The 10,607-nt window shown below is 41.5% G+C and overlaps 1 protein-coding gene across 1 annotated transcript in view; it reads left to right on the top strand.

Annotated features, from left to right (window-relative positions):
• LOC135708738 (golgin subfamily A member 6-like protein 22) overlaps nt 1-10,607 on the top strand; it is a 422,081-nt gene that overhangs the window by 167,166 nt on the left and 244,308 nt on the right. The window lies entirely within an intron of this gene.

Here is a 10,607-nt window from a genome sequence, read left to right as displayed (position 1 = left end):
TACATAGTGCCCTCATGGGTGTCCGCTAGCTGATGGAGAGGCACGAAACGGAGAAGGTGGTATAGAGGCATGGCACTACCAGCGCGTGCGACCGTCGTTTAGATCGCGTCCCAGGCCAACAGTGTGCGGCACCCATCCAGTTGCCCGTGGAGTGTTTTCCTAAATATGATTCGATTTCGTTGTACCGTGCGACGGGGTGTGATTGGAATAGAAAAAAAATAAGGTGGTGACGAAGCATGTCATGATACCAAGGCTGAACATAAAGAGCGGGGCATAGTGCTGAAATGTTCCTGGTCGTCTTCAATTTGATCTTATTCGGTTAGAAACAGACTGTGCAAAAATCATTTGAAGTTTCAATAGAGAGAAATATTTTTTAATTTCAGCAATATTCTGTATTGAAATCAATAAAAATAATTGTTGTTTCCCGGCTATTGATAAATATTGTGCGCCGGAAAAAAAAATAAAACCACTCTCAAAAGCATGCAAAAATCTGAAGGTAGCGGGGATTCATTGAACAAGCCGAACAAATCGGTAATTGCTGCTCCATCTGATCCTTGCTGCAGCTTTTCCACCCCGCCGCTACCTAATAAAGGTAATCGTAAGAGATTACCAAAAATAAACACTACGTCTACTCGCAATTCAAAGAAAACTCTCCCGTCCAAGTGAGGAAAGATTAAATTTAAGGACATTGTGGATAACATTTTGAATGCCTTCGGCTTTCTCGACGAATCGCCACTTCGAGGGCTTATTGACCTGCTTATTCCTATAGTCGGAAACTACTTCAAGCAATTGACTGCATCATGGCCCCTCATTGGTGAATTCATATCTTTCGATGGATTATTCGTCGAGTGAGGATCAAGATATGATCACTTTATTACAATGGAACTGTCGTAGTTTAATACCTAAATTAGACTCGTTCAAGTATTTGATTCAAAATTCTGATTATGATATATTTGCACTCTGTGAAACTTGGCTTTCTTCTGAAGATGAACTAAACTTCCACGATTTTAACATTATCCGCCTGGACCGAGATGATTCATATGGTGGCGTACTTTTGGGGATCAAAAAGTGCTACTCCTTCTATAAAATCTCAATCCCAATACTTTCAGGCATTGAAATTGTCGCTTGCCAAATAAATGTGAAGAACAAAGATCTTTGCATAGCTTCTGTATATGTCCCTCCTAGGACTTCCATAAACCGCCGTCAGCTTTGGAGTTCAGTTAATATCCTTCCATCTCCAGTTCTAATACTGGGCGAATACTGGTACTGGTTGGGGCGAATCATACGATGACAATAGAGCGGGTATTTTCTATGATTTGTGCGACGATTTCAACTTGACTATCTTGAACACTGGTGAAGCAACACGTATAGCAAACCCTCCTGCTCGAGAGAGCCGTCTTGACATTTCTTTGTGCTCTAACTCACTATCATTAGATTGTCTGTGGAAGGTTATCAATGATCCCCATGGTAGTGATCACTTGCCAATTATTATTTCAATCAAAAGTGGTCGTCTAAAAACAGATCAGTCAATTCAAGTTCCTTTTGACCTCACGAGGAACATTGATTGGCAAAAATTTGTATCGGCGGTAACTCTTGGTATTGATTCTACCGATCCTCTACCACCACTGGAAGAGTATCGTTTCTTTACCGAGCTAATCTACAAAAGCGCATTAGAAGCTCAGAAACGACGTGTTCCAAGTGCATCCCTCAAAAGAAGACCCGCCACCCCTGGCTGGGATGACGAATGCACAAAGTTGTATCTTGAGAAATCCAATGCCTTTAAAGATTATCGTAGACATGAAAGATCTGAGCTTTTTGAAAAGTATCTAAAGCTTGAAAAAAAGCTTAAAAACTTACTAAAAGCAAAGAAACGAAACTACTGGCGTACTTTTATCGAGGGACTTTCTAGAGAAACCTCGATGACAACGCTTTGGAAAAAGGCTCGCTATAGGCGAAACCGCTCATCTTCTAATGAGAGTGAAGAATACTCCTCGCAATGGATATTCGACTTCGCTAAAAAGGTTTGTCCAGATTCTGTTCCAGCACAACCAACTTTACGGGATACAGTCCGAAGTAACGGTTCTCTGGATGAACCATTCACAATACTGGAATTTTCAATGGCTCTTCTTTCATCGAATAACTCTGCTCCGGGAAGCGATATGATCAAATTCGACCTTCTAAAAAACCTCCCCGATATCGCAAAAAGACGATTACTTAACCTATATAATTCATTTATGGAATTCAATATAGTTCCACCAGCATGGAGACAGGTTAAAGTAATAGCTATTCAAAAGCCTGGGAAACCAGCGTCTGATCACAATTCTTACCGTCCGTTATCATGCCTGAGGAAATTATTAGAAAAAATGATCCTATTAAGACTTGACCATTGGGTTGAATCAAACAATCTACTTTCAAATACGCAATTTGGTTTCCGGAAGAGTAAAGGAACAAACGATTGTCTAGCGATGCTTTCATCTGATATTCAACTGGCCTTTGCGCACAAGGAGCAATTGGCTTCAGTCTTTTTGGATATTAAGGGCGCATTTGATTCGGTTTCCATAGACATACTGTCAGACAATTTGCACAGTAGTGGATTACCCGGTATTTTGAATAATTTCTTGTATAATTTGCTGTCAGAAAAACAAATGACCTTCTAGATCAACTGACAACTTCTAGAATTAGCTACATGGGCTTACCCCAAGGTTCATGTTTAAGCCCCTTACTTTATAATTTCTATGTCAAAGATATTGATAACTGCTTAGATAATCTATGCACGCTTAGACAGCTTGCAGATGATGCCGTGGTTTCCACGAGAGGTCCACGTGCAGAAACCTTGCAAAGACCATTGCAAAATTCCCTAAATAATCTGTCTTTCTGGGCAAGAAATTTAGGGATCGAGTTTTCACCGCAAAAAACTGAATTGGTAGTGTTTACAAGGAAGCGGTTTCCAGCCCAACTGCGTCTAAATCTTTTGGGCAGAGACATTACCCAATCTTTAACCTTCAAATACCTTGGAGTCTGGTTTGATTCAAAATGCACTTGGGGTACCCACATTACGTATTTGAAACAAAAGTGTCAACAAAGGATCAACTTTCTACGATCAATTTCCGGGACATGGTGGGGTGCTCACCCGGAAGACCTCATTAAACTATATAAAACGACTATTCTTTCAGTTCTTGAGTATGGCTCTTTTTGCTTCCTCTCGGCAAGAAAAAGCCACCTAATCAAATTGGAACGTATTCAATATCGTTGTTTACGTATTGCCCTTGGCTGTATGCATTCAACACACAATATGAGCCTAGAGGTCCTAGCGGGCGTAAAACCCCTGCAGAACCGTTTCTGGGAGCTCTCATTAAGAATATTGATTAAATGTAGTGTCAGTAACAACCTTGTGATTGAAAACTTCGAAGAAATGCTCGAATTGAGCATCCAGTCTAGATTCGTGCGAATCTATCTTAATTATATGTCATCGGATATTAGCCTTCCTTGGTATAACCCCTCTCGTGTATGCTTTACTAACTACAGTTCCCCCATTGACTATGATCTCTCCATGAAACAGGCTATTCAAGGAGTTCCAGATCAACTTCGACCTATCTCAATTCCCCGCATTTTTGCTGAAAAGTACCAACAAGTCAATTGCAATAGAAGATTTTTCACTGATGGATCACGCATTGATGGATCCACTGGCTTCGGCGTCTTCAATGAATACTCAACCGCCTTTCGGAAACTTCAGGAACCTTGTTCCGTTTATGTTGCTGAGCTAGCAGCAATCAACTTTGCATTGGGGATGATTTCCGATATTCCCATAGACCATTACTTCATCTTCTCGGATAGTCTCAGTTCGATTGAGGCTATTCGGTCGATGAAACAAGGTAGGCACTCATATTATTTCCTTTCAAAGGTAAGGGAGCAGATGAGTTTGCTGGTCGAAAGATCATATATGATTACCTTTGTATGGGTCCCCTCACATTGCTCAATCCCAGGCAATGAGAAGGCAGACTCTCTCGCAGAGGTGGGCGCACAACAAGGCGAGATTTATGATAGAAGAATTTCACATGATGAATTTTTCCCATTAGTACGTCAGAGTTCTCTTTTAAGTTGGCAAAACGATTGAACAAATAATTCTCTTGGGCGGTGGTTACATTCCATTATTCCAAATGTTTCTTCGAGAGCGTGGTTCAAAGGTCTGGATGTAAGTCGGGGGTTCATTCGAGTGATGTCAAGACTTATGTCCAACCACTACTCGCTAGACGCACATCTCTATAGAATAAACCTCGTTGACAGCAATATATGTAGGTGCAGAACCGGTTATGATGACATCGATCACGCAGTTTGGTATTGCCCGGGTAATGACGCCTCCAGAGCACGACTATTGAATACCCTAGTGGCCCGAGGTAGACAACCCTTCCGTGAAGTAAGAGATGTATTGGGAATACGTGATCTTCCCTACATGCAAGCGATCTACGAATTCCTTTGTTTGTCTGATGTTAGAGTTTGATGTGACTATCCCCTCCTTTCCAAACAATTTCCCGCCATTGTGCCCCAGTCTTATTATCCTCCTGTTCCTGTGCTACTTGCCCCTGCCCAGCCAGGATTTGGTCAACCGTCTGAGAGTAGTTTCTGAAGGAGGCTTCAGAAACCAGTTTCATACCTAGGTCCTTCCAATCGAAATTGTTACCCATTAACCTCGAGCCCGCCACGAGTAATTGGTACCCAATACTAACCTAGAAATACTGCTATTTAAAATGTAAATCAAACATTACTGATTTTGGCTCCGCAAAGTGTCACACACGACTGAGCCTAGTAAATAAACGAACTAGTTAAAAAAAAAAAAATTATAATACGGATACCCCATGGATCAAACTTTATTTTCTTTGAAATAGCGAAAACATTATTACATGTTTAGTAAATTTACATAATTAGAATATCTAAAACGCCAAACAAATTAGTAGCCTTGTCGAGCTACTCTCTGCGCTAGCAAGATTGCAACTCTGCACTCTGGTCCGCAAGGGTGAGAAGGCCCTAGGAAAGAGAAAAAAGCGATATTACCTATAAATCAAAACGAGTAAACAATATAAAAACATTAAATGTAATTACCTGAGCTTTTCTCCAGTTGTTCAATATATAGATGAATTTATTGCTTTCTTTATTGCTCTCCGTCCGGACCGGAATAAATTCATAAACTTCACAATGCTTGATAATGCGCAATGTTTCGGCACATTATTAGCTAAAAACAACATAATTCTTCTTCTTCTTATTCGCATTTCAAGCTTACTGCTTAGTGCATATTAACTTATTGCGTGCTCTCAACTTAGTGTTCTATCTAAATGTACTTCCACAGTTATTAATTGAGAGCTTTCGATGCCAATACCAATGCATGAATTTGTATATTGTGTGACAATGATATTCTATGTCCAGGAAAGTCGAGAAAATTTTCAACCCGAAAGATTCCCTCGACCGGACCGGGAATTGAACCCGCCGCCTCCGGCTTGATAATACCATAGAGGTAACTCTAAGACTAGAAGGTCCCGAAGAAACGTGCTCAACTTTTTGGCTCAGCTCTGGTACTCTCTTCGGTCCCAAGCTAATCGATTCACCCCTCGAAACATAGGAAAATCCACTAACCCCTAATTTTATCTGTCAAACTTTCATAGCGAATCAAAACAAACATTGTGTAGTACTAGAATTTCGACTAGAATGGGATACGTTAATCGTTTGCTTGGGATCAATAGGCTAGTCAAGTATTGAGCCAATTTAAAATCGATAGTGAAGTTAAGTTAATATGCCCAAGGGACAGCCCTATGGGTTTCTTCGGGACCTTCTGGTCTTAGAGTTACCTCTATGGTTGTACTAACAATCAATACGAAATTAACGACTTTAAATTGGCTCACTACTTGACTAGCCTATTGGTCCCAAGCAAATAGAAATCACAGACGTAGTCCTACGTCAAAATACTAAGATGAAACTGTCGGAAGAAAAACTATCTATTTTAGTGTCCTCTTTCACGGTCCCTTTCATAATGAATACCCTCCGTATGAAAGGTAATTTTGTGGTTTTGCTGCCCCCTCGGTAGAGATTGGCGAACTTTTTTTTTATCAAAACAATCACACCAAAATCAGAGATGTCCCATTTTTTAATTACTCGATTAGCAACTAATCGATTATTTTTTGTTCGCTGTGCTGCCATTTTTCCACCAATGAGAGTGCAGCACATGTTTGAAACGATGGATGATGATCCTATGGAGAAGTTAAAGGCCCATGCGCAATGACAGCGGCAGCGGTAAAGCCTGATCTGAGTAAGTCTACTTGTCATATTGAAGACTAGTTAGAACCAAATCGACTACGGTTAGGCATCTTGATGTCATTTGTGACAACTGTCGAACTTAAAGCCGGAGCCGGTGGTGTAGTGGTAAGCGTGACTGCTTTCTAACACCCCAATGAGTCTGGGTTCAATCCCAGCCGAGTTCGGTGGGATTTTTCTGAGGCATAAAAATCTCTGGTAACGTCTTCCTTCGGAAGGGATGTAAAGCCACAGACAAACAGACGTAACTCTTCATTGTGCATCTTCGTTCATGCATTTAACGGTTGATTTGAATATCATCAGTTCCGCGAACTACTCGCCGCAGCGCTGGCATCGGATCACTTTGACGTTTCTATATATTCTATAGAACTTTTATGCAATATTGTTTACGAGTTACCGAGCAAGCTTGTTTTCCGCGAGAAGCCAGAGAGATGTCGTTACTGAGGTTATATGTTTTGAGATACTATGTTTTCAAGAACAAGTTTTTCTAAGAGTTACGTCTGTTTGTCTGTGGTAAAGCCGTTGGTCCCGGCACATGTGTGTTGTGAATGGGTGCGATATCCTATGAAGGTGTGGAAGCCGCCTTCCTTGCACATCCGATTGCCGTCAATGGATGGCAATCGATGTCCGTCGGTGATTGGCACTAGATTGCGGAACAGAGACCGACGTTAAATAAAGGAAAAGAAGAACTGTCGAACTTTCCGTTTCCGTTGCGCTTCCGTCCATATTGCGTTTGGGCCTTAATGCTTACGTCGGCATGATATAACGAGTTACCTCTATGATATAACCAATTACAAATATTTTACTTTTTGGTTCGTTAATCGATTAATCGTTTATTCGAATGAAAATCGGCCATCACTAGATGAATGTGAAACGTCATTTCAAATATAAGGACCGTACATAAATAATGATACAATTTGAAAGGGACCGGGGCTATTCACAAATTATGTCCCCACGGTAACTGAAATAAACACGAGTGCTGACCGGTTGGTAATACCGTGCCTTTACTGACTAGGCTATGAGGCCCCTTCAAATAAAAAAAAAAACAACATAATCTTTGAAGTAATTTTTACTAGCCCAAACTCACCGATAAAATACTCAATTATAGCCACCACAGACCTGTTCGATGTCCGATGAATTCTTCCGATGAAGTGATTTGGATTTTTCACTGCCGTCTTAAAATGGCGGTCACTTTGCTGGTGACACTAGACCTAGATATACACTGACAAAAAGTGTCAGCAGTTGTTGTTGTTGAATCGACCATATTTTTCAACTAAAAAAAGTTTTTTGAAATTACAAAAAAATATTGTAGATTCAATTATATTTCTTTTTGACACAACAATGGCCAACTGTTGAGTTCAAAAATGATATTTTTTGTTTCAACTACATGACATTTCTTTGCGGGTAGAATTTTTGTTCATATCTGTCTAACATTACCCCATTGCTCTACTCATAAATTTGATAAGGGGTTGTGGTAGACTCCTATCCTGTAGTCAACCGTCCATTTTTTTTTAAATTTGTATTGACCCCTCTCTCCCTGTTCAGTGAAATTCCATTACCTTCAAATTAATTGTAGGAATTTTACAGAGGAACTAAGGACTGAAAAGAAATTATAAGAATTTCTGAATTCAGTATCTCCCAAGAGCGTTAAAATGGCTATAATACAAAAAAAAAAGAATTTCAGTTATGATTGCTAAACAAGCTGCGGGAACATAATGGATGTTCTTAAAACATCTTGGGGAATTTCACTAAAGTTTTAAGAACTTCAAAGCAGTTCTAATAGCTGCAGGAACTTTAAAGAAGTTCTCGTAAATTCAGCAATATCCAGAGAACTTAACGCAAGTCAAATGAAATTCAGAGATGCGGTGATAATTTGAGAAAAACTGTGGAAGTTCCTAGCACCACAGAAAAGCTAGATCTAGAGACCATTGGGTGATATCAGTAATCTTAACGGCAGTTCCCGTAGCTGCAGGAAAGTCCAGACTTTTGGAGGATTTTAAAAACCTATAAGCGTGAGATTGCAAGCCTGGCTATATGTAGTCACCTTGTGTTAGACTCGAATAGATCAGGAGTGGGAATGTTACCGATTGCTTTTATAATTAGGTTTGATTTGTTAGTTTGACTTCTATAAATTTCAATATCATTTGAGATAAGCGAGTTTTACGTGGGCATAGCGAGAATATTTGTAAATTGCACGCTTGTGTTAAGATTAAGGTATCCGTTTGTGAGTACTATCAATATTTAGCCTGTGCATGTTGTCTGGTAAAAATTAAGAAGATTGCTGCTTGGTTTCAGAAAATGCAACAAACTTTCCCCACACGACAGTGCTCTTCAACGCTGCCCGCGATCGCGACGAACGGTCTCACGCTCGGACTCCGCAAAACGCGACTGCCCTCCGCTCGCTGCATCTGCCCAACCCCCCACTGTCGCCTGGTTGCCTTGCCTACCCACTTGTCATTTCAGCACGTCAGGCCAGCACAGCACAGCACCATTTGCGGTGGCCAACTTTGATGACGCGATGTTATGGAGTCAAAAAGCATGCCAAACACGCTTCCAATAAATATGTACCCATAATGGCATTGTGTGTCTGTGTCAGCCTATCTGTTATTGTTGTCGTCGCCGTCGCAGTCGTTTTCGGTTCCCACCGCGCACGAGCTTACGAACAGCGAAGCGATATGGGATTGGGCTTGGCGCGCACGGGCGAGCTCTTTCTCTGTGCCACGCCGATAAGCCACTATAAAAAAAAGCAGCGAAATGGGCGAGACACACGGACAAAAGAGCAACTTCAGGACCGCGCCGGACCAGTTCGCTTCCAATATAATCCGCTGAACCTTAAAGTTGGAAGTGGTTTCCCATCCATCGAACCGGGCACAGGAAAGAGAGTTCAGTCGCCGACTAAATGAAGCAATGGCAGCAACAGCAAAGCTAACAAATTCTCACACGAGCGACAGTGAGCGATAAATTTGGAATACCTAAACACCCTGGCACTGTGGGTTGAGTGAACCAGAAGGGGTGCCAATGCAATCTAAATGGGACACCAACAGTCGGAATGGGAAGCTTGGCGATAAAGAATGACATTGATTTGTTTCAATGGGTAAAGCGGATTTTTAACTGCGTTTTGGTAAGTTTGTTTTTATAAAACGAGATCTTCAAGAAATCTCCTTATCTTAGGTAAGATTTGTTCGTTTTCTAAACCGGCCATCAATGTCTAAAGGTCAGTTAAAGCTATAGGTTTTTGTTTTAAAAAACTGACAACATTGTGTACTTTATGGATTAATTTTCAAATCAGATTTGACAAATCATCTTTCGTGAGAGCAATCATAATAGAAAATTCCACCCATTATATTTTTCCACCCAAGTAACTCGTTCCAACAAAGTGCGCCGTCGGCGTCGACCAATGCCCGACCCTCGGACTGAATCGAAATTGTCAGTTGGTTTTAAATATCACAACATAAAATAATAATTAAGTTCAGACATGCTTCTTCAATGAAAACGTATACCCATTTATATGTATGTCCGTACATCTCTTTCTTTCTCCCGCACTGAAGCACATAATAGAAGGAACGTGTATTGTGTGATGCCTCTCGCCAGCTAAGCCCGGTAACCCGCGCGCACTCGCTTTGGCTTTGATCGGTGCCTGATAGCCAGCATGCTTCGAGCGCGATCCGACACATCGCCACCACCCACCCTACTGCCATTCCCCCGGCGCGCTGCTTATACTGACTGATCATCATTCGTCCCTTTTCCCGCCCCGGTTTGGAGACCACGTGCGCTCGGCTGCAACAACAAAACAGGCAGTAAGAGCCCCTATATCACAGCAGCAGCGAGCAAAAAACAGCACCACCACTTCGCTCCATAAGGCTTATATTTCTCCACTTCTTCCAAGTGGTTTTCTTTTGCTTCGCGGCCCATGCTATGGTCCGTGCATAAAAAACATGAAAACAGTGTGGGAATTTCGAGTTAAAAATTATTTTTCCCACGAGTCGAGGCACACATTATACGGCCCAACGATGGGCGATCCGCGGGTGGGGCGGACGACGAGAGCAGCGACCGCAGGTTGGATGAGGCGAGGGCGAGACAGCAGCAGCAGAAAACACATAAACAGATGGTGACTTACACACATACAGCGAGCCAGCTGCCGCCGACTCGAGTTGCCGGAACACAGTAAGCGATGTTATGCGCTCTGATGGAGAATGTTTTCTTTGACCCTGAACAATTTAACCTTAAACCATGTATTATTCTTTGGCTTCACGGTGATAGTTGCTTATGCAAATTGATTACCAAGGTCAATTGGCAATAGGCTCATC

This window comes from Ochlerotatus camptorhynchus, unplaced genomic scaffold (genome assembly GCF_037179485.1).
Source record: "Ochlerotatus camptorhynchus isolate MF236.1 unplaced genomic scaffold, CSIRO-AGI_Acam_v1.1 ptg000334l, whole genome shotgun sequence".
NCBI lineage: Eukaryota > Metazoa > Arthropoda > Insecta > Diptera > Culicidae > Ochlerotatus > Ochlerotatus camptorhynchus.
This window is presented reverse-complemented; position numbering and strand designations above follow the sequence as displayed.